The sequence below is a fragment of the Lonchura striata genome, chromosome 11 (genome assembly GCF_046129695.1).
Source record: "Lonchura striata isolate bLonStr1 chromosome 11, bLonStr1.mat, whole genome shotgun sequence".
Lineage (NCBI taxonomy): Eukaryota > Metazoa > Chordata > Aves > Passeriformes > Estrildidae > Lonchura > Lonchura striata.
The window spans coordinates 21,159,223-21,179,755 of record NC_134613.1 but is presented as its reverse complement, the minus strand read 5'-3'; the positions used below and the strand labels follow the sequence as shown (position 1 = coordinate 21,179,755).

At 40.8% G+C, this 20,533-nt stretch overlaps 1 protein-coding gene across 5 annotated transcripts in view; it reads right to left on the bottom strand.

Moving 5' to 3' along the window:
- The window catches only part of MEF2A (myocyte enhancer factor 2A), an 82,524-nt gene extending 64,451 nt beyond the window's left edge, over positions 1-18,073 (bottom strand). Inside the window, exon 1 of one of the 5 annotated variants that reach the window (XM_077785929.1) lies at positions 17,805-18,073. The gene's annotated coding sequence lies outside the window, so the exon portion shown is untranslated. The remainder of the gene's footprint in view (positions 1-17,804) is intronic. The other 4 variants (XM_021552597.3, XM_021552596.3, XM_021552595.3 and 1 more) reach the window with 4 other exon arrangements.
- Positions 18,074-20,533: the final 2,460 nt, after the last annotated feature.

Below are 20,533 nucleotides of genomic sequence, written 5' to 3'. Positions count from 1 at the left end.
CAACAAATCAGCAGGGAAAATACTAAATTTTATTAGGATTTTGCATAAGCGAGATTATAGTCCATTAAAGGGATTATCCATTTTTTAACGTTGTCTTGATAGAGGACTTATGTGTGCCACTCTTCCCTGCTTATCATCTCCCAAATGGTGTCCTGGTAAATCTGCAGAAGGCATGTAAGTGACACTTTAGCTTTTAAGCACAGATGATACCAAGACATTCTGACAATATCACAGCACTGCCAAAATTTACAACTGTGGGTTTTCTTAAAGATTAAGTACCTGAGGATCAGATTGCTGTTTTCAGATTTCATTTAAAATTTAATCTTTGGTCATCATGGCAGCAGAAAACTGAACTGTACCAGACAAAAAAAAAACCCAAATAAAACACTCCAAAAATTGTGATGGATTTTAACAATCTAATTACTTTGGAATTCTATCTCTCTCATACTGATATGCAGACATTGCTGCAGCATTCCAAATTCTGAGTTGGTTACATCCCAGTGACAAACTGAGTCTCTTTAAATAGTTTGATAACATTTTATTTAATGAACAGAACTCTGAAAACATTCAGAGAAATGTTAACTTTTGAGAGCTTCTCTGTTTTATTCACTTGTATAAGATCACATGGTTACTAGACACATGCATGCTAAATATATTACATGCTACCATGGCAGCAGGTCAGTGCTGCACAAGCTGCTTGTATTAAATTTCTCCTGTAAGTGACATTAGAGTTTAGCTCTGCTCCAGCACATATAGGAAGAGGCTTCACATTCCAAACTACCATCTGAAGGGGAAAACTATGCCAAGACAGTACAAAGTATGCCTGTGCTACTTTAACCCATTTACTATTTTAACACACACATGCAAGCTTTGCATTCATGTTATCTATATTATGAATTTTTCAGATTCAAAACTCCAAAGCTAATGGCTTTGTCATCGTCTTTTGCTATGAAAATTTAAGGAAAAGGTCACACAATTATAGTCTAAAATATGTGACATGTTGATGAAATTCCAAACACTAAGTATCATTAACTGGGTAGGGTATTCAACTACATTTGAAATCTTTCACTGGTTTATTAAACTGCCTGGATACACAGTAACTGCTAGAACACATTTTAAATAAGCATCATTGCATATTGTTGTAACAATTTCAGAGCAGATGTTCTCCATAAAAGACAGTGACATATTAAAAAATCCCACATATTGTCTCTACATATATATTGACACGTCTAGAAATACACACACTGGCATACAAAAAGCACAAACAAATCTGAGTTGTCAAAATTAATGGAGCACACCCTAAAAATATTTCATCATCCTCTGTTACAATGCTTTAATGTCATACTACAAGAGGACACCACTGCAGAGAATGCCAGCATAATGGGAAAAAGAAGGCAAACTCTTCTAACAGTCTCTAGACCAACACAGGATTATTGTTTCATGGCTTCAGATTGGTGCCTTGGAGAATGCAAAGATAAAAGGGTTATAGACTTGATCACCAGGGTCAAGAGAGGTTATCTGCATTGAGCTGGAGGAATATGCATGAATCCTTTTCTTTTCCTAAGCACAGAGGAAAGCCTAACTCAAACACTTATCAGTAGGGGTGTAATCACAACAAGCTTCAGCTGTTGTTGGAGGCAGAGGGAATCATACAGACCTTTGGTAAATATTTAGGCAACTAGCCCACATAAAAATCCTGGACTGTTGCTTCTCTAGTGCAACCATATCCACAGGGGGTAGGTGAAAATTCTCACAGACCTATTTTAGCTGCAACTGTGTGTTTGCTGCAACCCAGAAGCACATCCTGACACTGTTCCTCTTAAACAGCAATTCTGTGAGATGGTTCATCCTTCATTGGTCTTCCCTTTCCATTGGTGGGGACAGCTGGAAACCAGAGAGAACTACCAGCAGGTACCAGCTTACCCACAATAAGGATCTGCATGGGCATACCAAGAGAACAGGGAGAGGCAAAGAGAGGCTATGTCTGGATTTTGAGCAGATGATACTCTAAACTAGCTCATTATTCAGTCCTCCCTTAATTACTCTGCAGAGCACACCAGCATTTATCAAATAATACACTGACAGAAAGATACAGAATACCACATTTTTACAGAAGGAAATTATTAAAACGCTTTTAATTTTAGTCACCCAAAGGTTAAGCACCAAACTATAAAATGACTGCAGCATGGTTCTGATATATTGACCAGGTTTCGTTTTGACATTAGAACTTCTGCTCTACAGGACCATGTTGGAGGCACAAAATCATTTCAAGTATAGGAGGGGGTTATTCTTTTAGCAGGAGAAACACTTCTATTAGCTACACACAAAATATGTATTCATTTAGTGCCACACATTAGCACATGATTGAGAGCCTTTATCTGGTCAAACAGTCACACGGACCAAGTGCTAACACACATCAGAACTCTGCCCGAAGCTCCAGCATCGAATCTGGGCCATCCTTGCACTTCCAGGTTTCTGTGCAGCTGCTGGAAGAGCTCCCCACCCCCCAGCCCAGGGGAGCACAGAAGCTGTCGCTGCGAAGAGGAAAGGAAAAAATCCCCCTCAAGAAGCATTCTTCACCTCTGCAGAGCTGTCACAAACGTGAGCCTGGCTGAATTATCATGTTCCAATCTTGGCATTTGACTTGTTACTGCTCGAATATTTAAGCCATCCCTTTTCTATCTGAATCAGAGCTTAAGCCATTTTTTCATTACATCTTATTTGGTATTTTTTCCACACTGATGACTTAAGAGGTGCAAACCATTCGGACCTGCTATTAGCAAAGTTCCAGCATTGAAGAAGAGCACAACACAAGTCCCAGCACACCAGGGGGTATTCAATAACTCACACATACACTGGATTCCTTTCACAAAAAGAACACAGAACAAAAACCAAGAGCTACGCTGATTAAAAAAAAACACGGAAAAGTCATTAAATAACTGAACCAGTAAACTTCCATACAAAGACAAAACTAGGAATTGGAATCTACAGATACAACTTGTCTACAGAAAACATATTTTTCATCTTTTTAAAGAACACTTCTGACTGCACAATTAAAAAGCAGCTTCCAATTTTTATCAATACAGTAAAAACTGAATAAACAGTGTTTCTTCTGTAAGCAAATAATATAAAGATGCTTCACAATCTTACATATCACATGCAACAAGTTTTGACTAAGAAAAATAAATGCTCAATATTGTACAAAGCACAAAAAAACCCACTGACCTTGGTGAAGGACTTGGAATTAAATTATCTGCAGCTGCAAAGTGCTACAGGTTACTCTTCAGAAGCAAAAAAAACCCATCAACAACAGGCAGAAATCAAAACCTATCCAACACAATTATCAACAAAAGCAGAGCTTGCATAATGTAAAACTATGCAGATGCTCTGACTTTCAGATCAGATAATAATTGTTTTATTTCTCCAAAAGTGTTGGCACCTAATCAGTCAGTTTTGGAGCATCTGCTTTTCAAGACCCCAGGTGAAAAGAAGAAACAAAAATCTGTTAATGCAACATTAACAGCTGACAGATGTAGAACTGTACTCATGGAAACACTGAAAGACATACCGGAAATGGAGGATATTAAGAAAAGTAAAAGAACATATACTTGCCAGGAGTAGAATCCACAACACTTGCTTTCTCAGGAGAAAATACACCAGCACTTTAATAGATAAACCTGCCAGAGAACTCGCCATCTACCCACCAGGAAGGAAAATGAAAGAAAGCTCAAAAAAATAGCAGAGAAAACAGAAGGGGGTGTGGTGAAAATACTTTGTGTTTATTTGCAACTATCAAAAAAAAAAAATTATAGAGAATAAACAGCTGAAATCTGACATATTCACTCATCCAGATCATCACACCAAAAGTCACAGGCAGCACAGCTTCAGCTGCTCACAGCATTTGCTTTTAGCCAAGTCACACATCACACCACACCTCCTCTACTCCTGCCCTGTCACACTGACACAGGACAGAGCTCGAAATTGTCCAACTGCAGCCAGACAGGGAGATGCAGATTAAGGCATTTGCATAGAGGCAGCAAGGAATCCATTATTTCAAAGGCAAGGCACCAATCTTAAATTTTCTCAATGGCAAAAATACTCAAGACAAGGCAAGGTCTACCAATGAAGTAACGTGCTGCTAATCTAATTGATTAGTAGGCAAGTTTTAGGCACCGAAAACAAATGCTAAAACACAGCATTTGCATTAGAAAATTATTTCTAATCTTTTATCTTCCATATTTATAAACAGCAAGAGCTAATGGAAATAATATTTGGCAGAATACAGTCCTCAGTTAAAGCTCTCAGAGTCAGGCATCCATTTGGTCAGGTCAAATTACAATGGGCAGAAATTGCCACCATCATCATCCAACCATTACCACACCCCAAGACCTGTATGCTGGGCACTTCAGAAGCCTCTGTCATGCATAAATATCAAAATTAAATTCAATTGCTACATCCCTCAGTTTTCCCGATTTGTTGAAGGCTATCTGAGCCAAATCTTTCTTAGAACAGAGACATCAATCTAGATCACAGACAAGTTTTGGAACTGCTAGTTTTACTGAAAGCCACAAGCTTCATTGTAGTTTAATTACCTAAATTAAATACATAAACAAGATTTCGTTTTTTAAAAGGATGACTGATTTAAATTTGACACATTAATCTACTTTTGAAGGCATTTCATGCAGTAACACTTGCTATATCAAAAACATTAGTATGTTCTCACAACACAAAAAATGACCAAAACACATCTAATAGAGAAGCAAATGGAAAAATAGTAAAAGTTGGTGGGTGCTGTCATTTGCTTTACTGGAACACATCAAATAATTTCAGCACTGTTCCGCTAAAGATGTAAAGAAGAGCTGAGACAGGAATTCACAGCTACAAACCACACGAGACCACGTGAGAAAATGAATCCACCTCAAAAAGCAGCTGCACTGCCATCCACATCTTGCTAGCGCATAATCCAACTGAACATATTAACCCAGTTTCCCAAAGCCTTAATGATGACAAATATGACACTGAAAACAAGTTCTTCATTAAGAAACAGGTTTGCCCCATTTAGGTGCTACAACTAACGAGCATTTTGTGAAATGATGGATTTTCAAGCAGTAGGATAATGAGCTAAATTCTTCCTGTGTGCTATCCTAACATGCCATTGACTGGTACAGGTACATTAAATGAGTTTAAAGGTGTCCTGTATATATTTACCTATCTACATTTATCAAAACAGAGCTTTATTGTTGATCTAAGAGGGGATCTAACTGAACAGACTATTTCCCCAAATTTGGACTAATCCAGAAGACAGATCTAATGAGTAATATTTTTTCCTATTGTATTCCTCTTCAGTATAGTGCCCTGCCAAGTCTTTCAAATGACAGTGTTATTAAGATAAGCCCAGGAAGGTCCTGTGCAGAAAAAATAGGCAAGGCCTGTTTATGGGATGCACAGACCTCAGATGTGGGTGAAGGATCTAGTTAGGAGATTTCATACATAAACTGCTTGAGACTAGTAAAAGTGCACTAGAACTCACTTTTTTTTTTTTTTAATTTCTTAAAATGGTATGGCTATTATAATTCCTCGTTATCCAAACGACTCTGAGCATCTCCAGATCAAGTGCCTCTCCCCACAGGCAGAGTATGAACCCCAGGCAGTATGAAGGCTGAAACCAGAAATTGCAGAACAGCATCTCGACCCACTGGAAGTTGAGAGTGGCAATCAAAGTGTAAATCTAAAGCTACGTTCATTAGATTGAACAGCGAGACTTCAATATTTATTGCAGATCTAAAAGGGAAATGTACAGATTCACAAAGAATGACTGCACACATGCTCTCTAAACAATGCTAATCCAATTAGGTATCACTCATTTAGACAGATACATTGCTTTAATTATGCTCAAATTGTCTCCTATTGCTAAAATGAAAGTTAAATTATTTAATTTTGTATGGGAATACAGCAGAGGAGAAGGAGACAAAGACTTGGATTCAAAAGTTCATGGGATTGCCAAAAGGAGAAAAAGACTGTTCCCTACACACTCAGGAACCATTAAAACCCTTCAGCATTTTTTGCCAAACATGGTTTCATGTATTTTTTTACAGCGCTTCAAAAGGTTTTGCTAAGGCAACTTGTGTATTGACAATAATACAGCCACCACACTGTATTATAAAGAAGACAATAGCAAGATCTGAGTAATGTGTATTAAAGAAAACACATTCACTACCATGGGAACCCTGTCAGAATTCACCACTACTGCAAGTCATCCACAGGAAGCTTTTCTGTGCTAGACTTCCCCTCCTAATAATCTCTCTACTAATACCTCTAAGACATAAACATTAATATTATAGCAGGGAACAAGCACACAGGCAATGCCATTGGCCTACAGCATTTTCATCTAAATAGGTCTAACAGACACAAGGAGACAGTAGAAAGAATTCCAGAAAAAGATCTCCACTACTTACGTCATCAGTACAGCCAAGGATTTCACTGGAACATTGACACTAATTCACTGAAAACTCATTGTAAGCACAGTTAATGAATGTCAGAGAAACCAGGGGAAAAAAAAAGTAAAAAAAAAACCCAACTCCATACACACAACACAAAGAATCAAGCATTTCAAGAAATGTCCCAAACCCCACTGGAAGCTGACTTTATCTGAAGTAGTCTAGGAAGTTTCACTGGAATAAGTGGACCTTGTAAAGTATTTGTTACTAAATTTTTAGTAACAAACTACACCATACTAAAATCATGCCTAGACCAAGCTTAAACAGGAAGAGAGGCAAGTTCTCTCTCCCAGCCTCAGTTATAGTGCAATCTATCTGCATGCATAAGGCACCAGCGATAGCAACAAAATAAAACCAGAGTTAAACATTAAACTACACAGAGGACTTGCCTGGCTACAGCCATTTACAGGAAGAGCTCAAGGAACACTGCAGCATATGCAAGACATTAATGTACAGTTAAAACTCCTTTTCTCACTTCCTGCATGGGGGCAGTACATCAAATTCACTTGGAAGCAAAACTCAAACGTTACCAGAAGAATTTGTTTTTAACTATGTCTTGCAGAGTTCAAATCAGTTTTTCAATGAAGGTCTGCAAACTCAAATGTAACAAAAGCATCTCATACTAGATTGTTCTGCAGGGTTTCAGATGAAAATGCAGAACCTAAAAGTGTAAACCTACAAGTTTCATTGGACTCCAGAATGAACAGGTATCAAGCCAAAGAGAACAAACCTTCCCTAAAAAGCATTTTACACATTGAAATAACAGCACTAAATTTTCTTCCTGAAGTCAAGACCAGCCAGTATTGGAGTGCCCTAGCACGAGCCACTATTTCAACAAATAGTGAGTTGTGAAATGCCGAAATTCATTTTTAATCAACCAAAAAAGCATAGTAACAGCACAAATTTAGGGAGTCTATGAATTTCAGAAAAAGTACTCTTCTACTGAAATCTCATGAAAGGGACAGCTCTCAGAAAATACAGAATAAGTCACATCACAAGAAACATCCTGAATGTACTGTAGATCAAGTTCCTTTCCCTGCATAGTAACAAGAAATAAAAAGTATTCTAATCCCTTGTTCAAGATTGTAGCAACCACAATAGCAACTGCAGCAGCAGCTTTTCCAAGAAAGGCATTTTAAATGCAGAGTTTACCCCTCAGAACTGGTGTACCTACAACAATCTTCCTTAACACATGCAATTGTGCCCTTGTCTAAATTTGTATTTGTCTAGAGAGATGGAAATGAAGACAGAAGACAAGAGAATTATTGAAAGTATGAAACCCAGAGATAGTCTCAAGGAAGTATAAATGTTAATGGTCGGACACTCCAAACCTTAAAGGTCTCAGACCTGAAACACTGGTAAGTTTGAACCAAGGCATTTGAGGTAAGATGAGGCTCACTCTCTCTGAAGTGTGAGGGCTGATAAACAGAGCCAGACACTAAAGCTACAAATATAAAAAAGAACACAAGGATAGGAACTGGAACTGAATTTTTTTTTGTTTCCATTCCACTTGCATCTTGGTTGAAACCAAGGAGAAACTGCTTTCTAGCTACTTTATCAGGCTGTCGCCAAATTCCTGAAGGAAAGCATGTGCAGATCTTAGCACAGGTGAGCTGAACCATTAATGTTCAAGGTCCACTTATATCTTCAAAAGATTTTCACCTACTCCTCCCTTCCTGCGGAGTGGCCCAAACACTGACACATCTCCGTGGTTGACTGCATGTGACTGGGGCTGGGCTGGCTGTCCCGGCAGCGTCCCAATACCGCCACCAGATCAGACTATTTTAAGATAAGCTAATTATGCCACTGAAAAATCTTATAAGCCACTAAGACTAAGCAGAGGAGACCACAAAGAATTAAAAGCAGAGTAGCACAGGTAAGACAGAAGCAAGAACTGTGATCTCAACTCTTCCAGATAAGCCTGGAGGACTTCTTGTCAGATTGCAACTCTGAATTTTAGGCTGTGCTTACTTTCTCCTGCTTCTACAGTCGTAACAAGCACAAAAAGAACTTCACACGAAAGGCTGCTGCTCCTTACACATTCAGAAAATTAGTCATTCAAGACTTAGAAAAACAACACACCGAGACCTTTGTGGTTTGCCTGTAGGCATTATCTACATGCATGCAAGAGAGCTAGAAAAACCAACTTAGGTGCCTTAAAACAAACAGATCTGAAGGAAAATCCTCAACTAGGAGTTTGTTGTACAGAAAGTTTTCAATAAGTTTATCAGATAATCTTCTCATTAACATTTTATTGAAGAACTAAATAACTGAAAAGTAGGTAAAAATTTATTTTGAGAACTACTCAGCCAGTACCCAGCAATATTGTAATAGGCTTTATTACAGAACAATTCGGCCCTTAAAAAAAAGTTGTTTAAAAATTTTGATCCAGAAAGTCCTACATAAAACACAAGTATGAGCATCACATGGGGGAGGAGGCCAGGTGGGGGTTTTAGATAAATTTATTTATGTATCTTAAGAAGATAGGAAGACACAAGGAAGAAATTCCAACTATCTTCCCATACAGTTACAAGCAGGCCTCATCAAAATGAAGATCCATTTATTTTGCTGAACAAATGAATTCCAGCCTAACATGATATTTAGATCAAATCAAATACATTAAAAGCAGAGCAAATTAAGAAACTGAATGCAGTTTTAAATCACCCTAACTTTAAGATTTAGTTTAATAAAATTAAATAAAAACACTTAAGAAAATAAGGGCTTGCTGATATTAGACTAGAGCATTACAAATGATGGCATTAAACCCTGAAGATAGAACTATTTTCACAGCTTTATAACTTACTTTTTTAATAAAATGAGGTTTACTTGATCACAGTCTATTCTCCCTCATTAACAGCTTCTGATTATATTGACCAGTTTCAACCAAGTGCTATAGCAAATGCATCGATTATTTTTGAGGTTTCCTAGAAGAGCTGCAGAATTTTTGACCTGACATTTGCAGAGAAGCCCTGGGCAGAGCAGTGCCCTGCAGTGACCAGAGGCAGCAGGTCCTGCGGGATGCTTGGGCAGTCAGCAGGCACCTGTGCTCAGCCTGGCCACAGCTGGCACACATTTAAGCTATTTGGAGAACTGAAGAGAAGCACACTGAAAAGAGGGGATACTCTAAATGATCATGGAATAGCAGAAGAATTGGAAAGTAAGGGAAATGGAAATTCTCAAGGTTTTATTACTTGCAAAATCGCTTCTTTACTATTACAGTTCAGACTATTTTTAAATTTACTTCTACCATTTCTCCATATTTTAATAACATAAATTAAATGGGCTACAGAACACAGAATAAAAATTTTCATATACACACTTCTTTGTTCTTCCTTCTTCCCCATACCATGCCTCACTTGCTCCTCAGCAACCCAGCCATGGAGCTGGTATCCTTTTATCTCATGCAATCACACTGGTTCCGCTCGCCTAGAGCCAACGTTAACAGGACAGTCTACAGCTCCTTTAATGACTTCCATCTCCCCCGAGACAGAAATTAGATGGTGAAAAGAATAAAACAAAAAGGCAGCAAAACCCAATGGCACCCAAGAGTAACAGCAGGCTGGCTGCAGCCTCGGCTCGCTCCGCAGCGTCTCTCCAGCGCCGTGCAGGAGCTGATGGTTCGCCCGTCGGAGGCTCGGCCAAGCCCCGGGGCTGCACGGGCACGCCGGGATCACCAGAGGGAGCTGCGGGGGCTCCGACCACAACCTCCTCACCCAGGCCAACTCCTTCCCTCAGCTTTTAAACAACAGCAGTTTTTACTCGAGTCTCTCTGTAGGAACCTTCCGATCCCCTTTGCCATCGCAGCTTCTCAAGGGAATGACTCTGGTGGAATCTGGTGCAAGTTTTACATAAGCCCCGACTCGTTGTAAGTATGTGTGTGACAGCAACGGGGTGCACGGACTGTTCAGGGCTCCTCAGCAGAGAACTGTAAAAGCAAGGATGTCACCACTAGGACAGGACCGGAGTCCAACTCCTCAGCAAAAACACAAGGGACTGCAACCCACCGAGGCACAGCCGCCTCCCAGCGAGAGCATCTGATTTACTGGAAGCAGCCTGGGGGGAACAGGGGGATCATCAGGTTACCTTCATCCCACCGGGAACCCGAGTCTGCTCTGGAGACAGGCCTAGGAACAAAATCAACCGGGAGCCACCAGGAGCAGCAAAATGCCATGACAGGGACAGCAGACGAAATTTGCAACTCTCCCATTACCCTGTTTCACCTCCTGAGCAAACCATTAAGTCTTTTAAGGTACTTTCCTCCTATTTTGCATACAGCACTTTAATTACTCCAATAGTCAGGAACATTGTGTTTTAAAAACCAGAATTTCCAATCATTTCAACACCACATTTTACGAATTTCTTGAAGATACTAAATTAGCAGTGATGAATAGAAACACTAACCGTTAGCTTTTTCCTTTTTTTAGGGGGAAAAAAAATTATCAATTACAATAATTCTTGTTTCTGCCCTCCTCAAATTTCATCTCATATTAAACCCAAGATAAAGCCTGGAGAGTCATCTTAAATGTCTCTGTGCTTCACTGAGAACGAGTGCTTTCTACATGATTTTGTAATACAGATTTGATAAAATAGTTTTTAAATTTCAGTTATTCCAATTGATATTTTCCATTTTTTAAATGGAAGTAATTTTTACAATGTTTTTTCTATTTGTGACAAAGGAAACAACAAGCACCTATTTAAAACTCATTATTATTCTATGACATCCAAAGCCATTACATGTTCCACATGCTCCTCGGGAATTTTCAGGGCATTTGTGTTCATAATTACAACTTCTGCAAATCACCCATATTCCATATCTCCAATATTCAGGAAATTCTTGCTTCCATCAACCGACCACATCTCTCTTCAGCCATCCACGATTTTGTCTCTTTCCCCTGAAGGAGGAGTTCTAATTTAGTGCTTCCTAATGGAAACCATTAATACTTTTACTGCTGGCACTTTTTTATAGCCCAACGTCTCTCCAAGATCTTCACAGACATTTCAGAGTGACAAAAAGTTAAGACACCACCATTTGGAATGCCATGAACAAAGATAAGGAGGACAACAAGAAGACAAAACATTAAAAAAAAACCCAACACTCAAAAGAAACACAGGAGGATATTAACAAAGCCTCTCAGAGGAAATTCTTCTGCACTAAAAAGCTTCAAATCCCTGAAGCCAACTAATCAAGTAAATACGTGTATTATTAAACTCAGACTAACAAAAATAATTTGACAGCCTATAGGCTCAAAAAATTTAGCAGAAAGTGCTTTTCCTTCTTTTCCTTTTTTGTAGGCTTCAAGTGAAACAAATTATCTTGTGCTGTACCTCTGACTTCCCCTTTTTTACCCTGAAACCAAGGGGATTCTGAATATAAATTTAAGACACCTGACTTAATTAAAACCTCATACCATTACACAATAATTTCAACAGCTTCAAGGAAAAATAAAAACTCTGAAAATTTCAGTTTATTACCCTCAGTGCCTGACAAGATAATAAAAGAACAATGATGATGGAACCTTCCCTTTTCTCAAACACTCTCAGAAGACTCATTGCTTTGAAAGCTCACACTGGAAGAAGCAACATTTTTAAACTGCTCTATACAGCAAAGTATTAGCAGTCATTCTTGTCAGCTCACAGCTTTTAAAACAGGATGCATGCAGTCATATCAGGAAGAGGCAGTTGCTTGTGAAAGAATGATACCAAAAACAAGATGTCCCCAATGCTGATAACCTCATGCAATGCTTCTGAGCTATAGCATACATGTCTTCCACATGATGGTCTATTAAATATATAAATTCAAAACATCTGCAGAAAGATAACCACTTAAAAAGAGTCACTTTTTTTGATATCTGAGGGGGAAAACAATATTACCACCTTTGTCTCTTCTCTTGGACTCAACTACTGCAGATTTTGTGTGATACAGGGTCACATTATCCTGACACTTTCCCGAGGGTGTAAAGTCACACTAGCCTGACACTTTCCAAAGGTTTCTCTAATGGACACTGCCAGGACAAGTCTGTTGTGCCCTTTATGACCCCTCACCTTTAGGACAAGTGTGTATATCTGAGTCTCTGAAGGCTCAACCTCTCGCTTACTCTCTTCTCTTACAACTGTTTGTAATTCTTCCATATCATAAAGGACATTAAATCTCCTCTGAATTCTGTTTCTCAACTCTGTATGCCACAATCTTCAAGAAAGAAATGTGTAACAGCATAGCCCCAGCACAGCTCACTTACAGACATGCTTAGACAATTATACAGCTAAAAGTTTAATAATTTAACCCCCTTGACCTTCCAAACACAAAGTGATCACAGAAAAAAAAGAGATCAGGCCTGTGTATATTGGCACAAAACCTCAGCTCTGGTCCTGACCACAGCCTGCAAGTGTCACTGCAGGTACAGATGACACATCTGCTTTACATATTCTTGCAGGTTTATGGTGAGCTTTCAAACAATAAAAGTAACACCAGTCCAGTCCATGAAATCCTAAATTACAGTGTCAGAAGCAATCTGATTTTCAAATGAAACTGAGTTACACAAATACTCAGAGATTTGAAATAAATGGGAAAAAAATCCTTCTTCACCTCTATTATCATCATAAAAGTATCACGAGCACAAACCCATCCATTCTACACACCCACTCCTAGGTGATCTCTGACCATGACACATTTTTCTCTGAGTCAGTTCGCTCCTGATTAGAGAAAAAGGAAAAGATGCTTTGTCATCAGTGCCTGGTACACAGACACCTACAGCAAGCACCTTTCCACGACTCTGCCTGCTTGGTAATTCCTAGCACCTACTTTGTATCTCACTACACTTCAAATAGGCATGCAACAATTCTCAGTAGCTCCTGGTGAAATCACAGAACAATGCAGAACACACTTTCAAGTTTCCAGGTTGGCCCATAAGGACTTTGCCAGAATTCAAAAGCTCTCCAGAGACAGAGGCAAATATAACTGAGAGACCTACCTAATTAAGCATCACTAACATTTTGAATATAAAGTAGTTAATTCCCTGAAAAATAATTCAATTAATCACACTCTTATTAAGAGGGATGTATTTTCTTCTGATCATAGAGGCACACTTGTCCTGCTACAACACACGGAACAAAAAGCAAAGTGCTCCTGTAGAAAAGGTTCTGTATTCCCCTGCACTACAATTTTTAAAAAGACTGGTCACAAAATTTAGCCTACCTTATTCTAATAAAGTTCCTTCCTAATCCTTCACTGTAGACTTAGATTAAGAATAAAATCAGAAAAGAAAAAATATATATATATTCTATATATAACTTAAAATGTTCCAATTGGGTGATTGTCTTGGACAGGCAGGGGTGAGGTCTCAGGAACAGAGGGATCTTGCAAGATAGCAATTCCTTTTTACCGTCAAAGGCAAATGAGAGTACACAGTACAGGGGTTTATGTTTCTAAAGAAAATTATATATTAAATATAAAGCAATCAAGAAACACTCTTGCAGAACCATTAAACAGAAGCCAAAACAATACAGTTGATTTTTTTTTTAAAAATCAATGCCTTAATATGGTGGAAAAAAAATTTCTTCTCTTCTTTTCAACTGCCTAAGCAGTAACTTGAAGGATCAAGTGTTAAAATAAGAGAGCACCAGATGAGAGGAGTGGTCAGAGGTAGAAATCTAGATCAGATGCTTACTTTCAAATAAAAGAAGCAAAATACATTATTGCAGACTGCGAGCTCATTATTTATTAGCTGGTGCTCCAGCACAGAGCACATGCTGGGGGAGGGTAACTGTCATATTACACAGCTGCAGGCTGGGCTGAACTCTCACTAATACTATTTATTTTCTTCTGTTACACTGGATATTGCATCAATGACCTAAAATGCATTTTGATCAGCTGTCCAAAAAAAATTCCTCAAGTTTTTTACTGGAAGGTCAGCAAAGCTAACTTGAGGGAGAAGCCTTGTGAAAAGAAAGATTGTCTTGTGTCATCTCCCAAACTTCCTAAGACAGCAAACCACCTTGCAAACATCCAGGGGAAAAAACAGCTACCTTTAGTTATTTCACATGTGACTGCACCTTAAACCAAGGGGATTCTGTGTATAAATTTGAGACACCTAAATTAAAACCTTACACCATTACACACCTTCAAAGTCTTTATTCATTTCAGTGGCAGGAGCAGGAGTCAAACCCCTCAGCAGCACCACCTCAGTACCAGTGACAAGTCCATTCAGGTGATCCCTGCTCGGCCTTGCCGTGCACAGAAGGCACCCAAGGGAAAAGGAAGTGCTGTGTTTATATCCCCTGGCTGCTTCACCAGAGCTGGAGGGATCAAATCTCAACAAAAAGCACCAAATTCACTCAGATTATCACAGACTCTAGAGACTCTGACTTTTGTTCCATTTGATCCATTGAAGAACACATTATTACACATGTGAAGTAATGTCTTTCCAACACAATAAATGTGAAAACTTAAAGCGATTTGTGCATTAAAAAGCACATACATAGCCACATGATGTTCCAATTAATTCAAAGGAAGATTTCTTTCAATGAGAAGGAAAAGCAGATCCCAGTGCTTTGCACACATTACCAACCCAGCTGCTGTCAGACCCGAGTAGGCCTAAAGGCCAAGGTTTATACAGAATATTTAATCCTTTAAAAATAAAAAATTAACAATTTGGTGAGGCAAGTGATTTTTAGAAAACATACTTTTAAAAATTCAACTAAACCCCACAGACCTCTCTGAAGCAAGACACAACAAACCACAGTTATAACTAACGCAAGATACTCCTTATTTAGGAAAAAAAGTTGCCAAACTAATACGGATTTGCTCATTACACAGCATTAGACTACACTTCTTTCAGTACTCTGGAGAATTAATCAGCTGTGTTTTGTTAGGAGGGCATGGCTGAGAGCAGGCAAGGTAGCACGGCATTGTTCACAGAGCAGAGTGGTGCCTCCAGGCTCTCTGAAGCAGCACTTGGGCCCAGAATATACAGAATGACATCAACAAGTTATCTGAGAAACGTGGCCAACATTCTAAAATAAACCCATAAAATCTCCGCTGCCCACATTAACCAGTTTAAGGTGAACCACACACACTTCAGCTCAAAGCTTTCTAAATAAGATGAGTCTTCTGCCATAATGAGCCCTTTTATTCTCCAGAATTATTTCAAGTTTGAGTGCAGCCATGTCCTCCTCATTGTGCTAGTCCAACATGACTCAATTTCTCTAAGTTCATAAAATTCAATGTTGGCTTTCTTCTCCATCTGTGGTTTCACAGAGAAAGAAACTCATATTATAGGGATCTAAATCCAGGGATCTGCACATATGCAAAGCATTCCATGGCACCACTCACTCAGAGGTGAGCAGTGACCACATCGGTTAAAACACACACTGAAAACACAGAGCAGAACAAGCAAACAGCAAAAAAGCTGATGTATTTCTACCAACATCTCCAAATGTCTGCTCACAAATAAATCACAGAAAGGCTGCAATGTGCAAACTGGTTTAGATCAGCTCCAGGGGCAGAGAGGAGTTTCATGTACACCAAAGCTGTCCTGAGGTAGAGCCTGTCCCTGACATTGAGGGATTCTTCCCATTTACCGACAATTCTCCTCTGCCACTGCACGTGGAGCCAGCTACAGATGTGGGCAAGAATTATGGAGGAGCAAAACAACTGACCAGGGCACTGGGTTGTTTTCTTTATGAAATTCCAAACTGAATGCCCTCAGTCAAAAAAGGCCCATCTCCAGCTGTTTAGCACCATCGTAATCCCTTAATATCTTGACAATTTGTTCATTCTCTTATTTTTTATTTGCTGGCTTAACAAGTATAGAATTTTAAAATAACATTTAATAATTATACCCTTTAGTGAACAAAAGCACCGACATTACATCCTTTATTATAATTTATTATAATCCTTCTAAATTATGTAATTGAATAACATGTCATTTTGCACATATTCTGGCACCTCAATGAAAAAAAAAATAGTTTAAGTTAGGAACTTCACACCTCTCCCCCAAATGCAAATCACCTGTGAGATAGGAGGAAAAAAAACCCTAAATATTACATTCTCACACGTAAAAGGCACTTAAAATAATTTTAAATACAGACAGATGACAAGAATGTTGCCCTGACATCTTTTGCATGGGTATTTAAATACCAGATAGCAATAAGAAGAGACCAGAATTATCTAACAAAATATAGCTGGCTAGTTCCTAAAAATAAAAAAAAACTTGCATAAGGAACAATTGTGTGTAGACAGTTCACATAACAAAGGTTGAAAGTATACAGCCTTCTTCATGTTAGATAAAATTTTCCTAGACTGTGAAAAAGGTATAAAATAAATACATCTACATTATCAATTCCATACCAAACCACTTTATTTTCTTTACTACTGTTTACAAATTATTCCTTTTCCTTCCTCCTTTGTACTTCCCAAAACCCCTTTCCCCCACTGCTCATAATAATTTTAGTCGTTGTTGTATGGCTATGGGACACGATGTTTTTACACTAAAAAAATTTTAAAGCCCTCTTAATAAATTATCTTTTTATTTCCCCTTACAGAACTCCAATCACTCAACTCTGAAATTAATCACCTGTCAAACAAGGCACTATGGTCAGTCTTTCTGAGCAATTCCACTCTCCTCGCCGCTTAGCATCTCAAAAGCAAGTAAAAATTTATTGCAAAAGACAGCTCCGTAAAGTTAAAAAAATTAGTCTTTCCAGTCAGAAGCGGAGCAGTCCTTTTTCCTCACGACTTCTGCCGCTGCACACAAAATCCTGCCGTACCTTCAGCCTTCTCCCTCCGGGCAGAACACCCTCCGGTGCGCGCGTCGGGAGCGCTCCTCCCGGCACCGCCGCTGCCGGCGCTCCTTCCTGCGGCGCGCAGCCCCCGAACCCACCGCTCCCTCTCCCCCGGCCGCTCCCGCCGCCGCATTCCAGGGACGGGCTCCCGGGGAGCCTTTTCCTGTCTCCTTCCCCAGCGACACCCAGCACAAAGGCTCCTTTCCCCGCTCCCCGGCCGCTCCAGGGCCGCGCACCCCACCCTCCCTCGCGCCCCGGGCGGATCGGCCGGCCTGGCCCGTCAGCGTCCATCCCCTCCCGCAGGAAGTTCTGGGCAGGCCCCGGGAACTCGCCCACCGCGGGACCCCGCCGGCTTCCCCCGCTCCGCTCCCTCAGAGCGGGATGGGGCCGGCGGGGGGGGACGCTCCTTCCTTTCCCCCTTCCCTCCCACCACCCCGCCGGCCGCAGCCCCGGCCCCGGGCGAGCCCCGGGCTGAGGGAACACGCCCCGCGGCCGCGCGGAGCCGGGGCCCCGGGACCCCTCGCTCACCGCCGCTCCCGCTCGCTCCGCTCCCGCCGCGGCTCCTCAGGAGACACTGACACCGGCGCACGGATACCGCGCCGCGCTATTTTTGGGAAACAAGGCCCGACCGCGGCCGGAACTACAGCTTCTGTCACACTCTCCTCCGGTGTCCTTCCGCACGTTTCTCCGCGCAGCTCCGGCGGGGCCGAGGGCGCTCAGCGGCGCCGGGCAGGGGCGGGACGGAACGGGGATGGCGGGGAGGGGCGCGGTGCCCCTGCGGCGGGCGGTGGGACGGGCACGGCCGCGCTCCGCGCTCCAAGCATCGCCGGATTACTTTGTTGGGCCGGGGAGCGGCCGGGTCTACATTCCTGCCCCGCCGACCCGCCCCGGAGTGACGGCGCGCACAGCCAATCGCAGCGCCCGTACGGGGCAGCGCGCCAATCAGAGCGCAGTTGGTGGGCGGGGCGCAGCGAAACGTGGACGCCTTGAGTGACAACAAAGCGCTCAATCAGAAATGCGGGGTGGGAATCGACAGCCAATCAGAGCCGAGAGAGGGCGGGGCCGTTGGGAAGGGAACGCCCCCTCCTGGCGCTCGGCGGACGCGCATGCGCAGAGCGCGGGGCCGGGTGCGCGGGCGGTGACGCAGCGGGCCCGGCCCGCCCCGAGCGGCGCCTGCGCCAAGGCGGGGCCGGACGCGGATTTGGGGCGAATAAAACAAATCCGGGGAGAGCCCCGTGCCCCCCGTGCCGAGCCGGCAGCGGGGCACCGGCTGCCCCACGGAGAAACAGCTCAGCTGCCCGTGTGTGTCACCCTCAGACACCACCACCGCCTCCCCAACACATGGCTATAAATATATATATATATATATTTAGTGTGTATAAAGACACACTCTATACTCTATAGAAATATTTTTATTTATAGTGTATCTATAAACACAGCGTGTCTAGTATATGGAATATATAAAATATATATACTAATATCTAATATTTTATATATATGCAATATATATATATATGTATTATGCATACATATGAGAGAAATAGCCACTGGTAAAATTGAGCAGGGACAAGGTTGTAAAAGCAAAACTATTAATATAAAGTCATTACAATACTAAATATATAAAGTATATATATATATATAATATGCACTATAAATACATGTATGGTATACAGTGTATATACACTATATTAATTCTACCCTAAATATTAATTCTATACAATATATCGAATTGTATGTATAGTGACTATCTATTGTACAGATACAGATTTAAAAATTACTATTTTTCTGCCTGGCTTTCTGTGAATCTCCCAGCTCTGAGGACGTGAGCTGTGCCTCCAGGTTCAGACAAAGGTGAGAGTCCAGCTCAGCCCCACCTGATGCTTCCATCCCCAGCTCACATTGTCTCTGCCAGGGCTCCCATTAATTCTGCTCCAAGCAGAAGAGACGACTCGGGAATACATCATCAAAGCCACCAAATGGGCGTCCTTCTCCTTCACAGAAGGCGGCAGCTGAAGAGCGACCCAAAAATAAAATTTTGATGATAAAATGATACTTGCCAAAAATCATCTGCGCTCTACAGCTCTTCCAGATTTATCCTGTGAGATACCCACAGGCTCCGAGTGGAGCGACAGGAGCCATTTCACAGCTCCAAATCACTGCAAAGGGCACAGCTCTAATCAGGGCACCAGAACCAAAGGTGCCGGCTCTGAAAAACAGAGATCAGAGGGGTTTCTTTGTATTTGAAAATTAATATCATCAGCTGAACACAAAAAGGTAGCTCCACAGAGGGTTAGGGAATAGGGTGGCAGAAATTATGACAAAAATTCCCTTCTGGCAGGGTGCTGACCACACCAAGGGATAGGAAAAGGTGGATCCTCCATGATCATTCCCAAAAAGTGAATGCAAATTTCTGTTGTCTCTTTCCAGAAGTTTACCACGAGTGGAAACTAATTCACAGCTCTCAGGTAAGTTGGAGTTCAGGGTTTGTAATGTACAGATTAGTTTGGATTTTAAAGTGCAGCTAGTGAATAAGTTGAACAGCTTCTGAAACATCCACCTTTTGTTCAAAACAGAAATGCAAGGACACTTCTTCCTGTGGATCTAAGAAAAATATTACAATAAGTGAAAAAGACAACAAAACAAATATTTGCCATCTACAATCATATTTCCAAGCTGATTGTTACTGGTCTGTAACAATCAGGAAGATATTTAAATACACATTTGTTTTCAATTTCAACATGAACAGTCTAAATGTCATTGATTTTCATATGAATATGATTTATTCTCTCCTTCCTCACTATACCTATCATCCATAATACCTGTAAGGTCTATTACTAGAATCTAATGATTAATAACACAAAATCCTCTCTTGACAGCAATATGCTGAGAAGATGTTAAGATAAAATACTGAATATTTAAGTTATAAAAGTCAGTGGGAATCTGAGTAAGACATTGAAGGAAGGCCTGAGCAAGGACTTCTGGATATACTCATGAAATATTTTCAATACATATTATTCCAAGCTGGCAAAAAATAGAGCATGAAGCCAAAGAGATAAATAATTGGTTCTAGTCTGTCCTTTTCAGTGGCACCACAAGAATAAGCAGAGCATGTGTTGCTCAAGGGATTTCTCTATGAGCCTTGCAAACAATACTTCAGGGGCACAGAGCAGCCTCCTTCCCACCGAAATGCTTTCCTGCCCTGATGGAAACACTGCCCTGGGTAACAATTGAGAAAAGGAAGTGCAAAATTCAGGTTG